Source organism: Lates calcarifer, unplaced genomic scaffold (genome assembly GCF_001640805.2).
Source record: "Lates calcarifer isolate ASB-BC8 unplaced genomic scaffold, TLL_Latcal_v3 _unitig_626_quiver_3413, whole genome shotgun sequence".
NCBI lineage: Eukaryota > Metazoa > Chordata > Actinopteri > Centropomidae > Lates > Lates calcarifer.
Window position 1 is genome coordinate 13,491 of NW_026117856.1, and position 2,261 is coordinate 15,751.

Consider the following 2,261-nt stretch of genomic DNA (forward strand, 5'->3'; position numbering starts at 1 on the left):
CATTAACCCTCAATGATCTTTCAGCTTGGTTGGCTTCTGCTCATCTGTCCAAATAACAAGACTGTGTGCAAGTGCTGACATGCCCCCACATCACAGTTTTCCATCCCAGGACTTAATTGACAAAATGTTTGTCCTGAATAAGTTGACTTGCTGTCTGCAAACTGCAGTCTCTGTAGTAGGGCAGTAATTTACCCAAAGAGGAACCTGGCACATACTGAATCAGATTGAGCTGTTGAGCTGTTGATTCCTGATGTTGCGGCCCAACATCAGGAATCAACTCTGACTTTAACATTTTAAGATAGGCCTAGTCCCCAGAGTCCAAGCTGAATGATGATACAGTGCTGTGCCCAAAAACCACCAGCAACCAGGAACAAAATGCCAACTGTTAAATAACACTGACACATTAATCTGCAGTTTGACAAAAACAATCTATAAAATTCCTATTATGCAAGATCTCTTCACTGCTACATGTGTGTACTCTGTAAGAAATCATATTTACCACAGTGCTGATCAATCTGAACTGGTTTTCATAGGCATATGCACCTTTCACTGAAGAGTGACGAATTAACTTAATTCCTACAAAGTATTAATAACAAATCCTTTAAACTAGGAGCCAAGGGTACGTGGAAGACATCCAACATCCAACAATAGTTATGTACTTTAAAATCAAACTCTACCTTGGGCACAAAAGGTACAATGATTAGCCCAGATTGCACCAAACGTGCCACAGCAATGTGTAACCACTCCACAAGTATGATGCAGACAAAGGGCAGGGATATGACTTTTTAACTATAACTTTGATTGGATTAATGGAACGAGTCAGAGCTCCACAGGAATTAAACATCGTAATATTCTGTTTATGCTGTGTGCATGGATAAAAAACAAAACCAATTAAAAACTACTCAAAAGATGTTAGGAATGCTCTGTGGGACAACAGTCAATGCTGTTGGCAGAAAATTAAAAACACTTTCATCAGCTGGGCTTGGTGTTAAACACGCCTTTTATTCTAATCAATTCCATAAGGGACACTAACATGTGCTAAGTGACTGTAAGCTACTCAATAAGGCCATTTAGGAGCAGGTGGTTAAGTGTGGCTACCAGTTAAGTGGACTAAGCCAGTTAGTCTTTAAGGGCGGGGCAATGAAAAAGGGATGGACTTGCAGCTACTGGCAGTGCAGTGATCTGAAAGGCTGCAAGGAAATGGGGTTACAATCTGTTGTAAACCTGGCAGGGTTTTCAGAAAGCACCAGATAGCACCCATTGCCATCAGGACAGGCTGACAGTGGAGTGAGTAAAGGCAGCAGGGTGGTATGATCGCCTATGGGGGGAAGGAGTGAGTCTGAGTATTTGTGTGTGTATACAGTCAGAGAGGGTCCAAAACAACAAACAACAAACAATCATCTCAAGTGCGTGCTGAACTGAGTTTAACGTTAGGGTACCATGAGGGGGAGGGTGGGCAGACAAACCCTATTGTCTGCACTTTGAACCATGTAACCCCCTCAGGCATGGTGCTGAGGGGAGTGGGGGGTGGTTCTGAGTGGATTAACTGGTGTAACGGGACGGATGAGCAGCTGGCACGGCAACTTCACCCAAAAGACCCCAGGGATATCAAACAGGCTGTAGGGCGAAGAGGGAGGATGGGTGGTGCCTCTTCTGTACAGTAGATGTGCATTTGACATGGATCTACTGCTTGATTTAACCCTATTCTCTGAGGTCTGCCAGCCTGTAGTAGCTAAATGTTTGCCTAAAAACACCATTCAGAGACTCAGGTCTGTATAGTCCCATACACATCTCTGCTACAACATAGCATTACAAAGTTGCATGCTAGATACATGGCATCCAACCTCATTTAAAAGAGGATGTGTGATAGAAGTGAGAAGAAAGGCTGGAGGAAGACTGCTATAAATGGATAAAAAATAAACGGAAGGAGTTCTAGAATGAAACATGACTATAAAATATATTTAGACCAGGAATATTGCAGTATAAACCTCATACCAGCTTCTTGCCAAGGACTTTTGTCCCATGTTATCTCCTTCTCTTTTCCACATTTCCTGCTGCTTTTCACTGTCAACTAATAAAAGTGGATAGGAGCTGGATAAGCTGTGCAGACATAAAAAAAAACTGAAACACTACCTTGTATCATTTTTGTGTTAAAAGCCTTTGGCATTTTCAGTAACTTGAATTCAACATAAAAACAAAAGAACCAAATTAAGCAATTCTGTCAAGGATGGCTGGCTGTAGAGAAGCCAACGCTGACATCA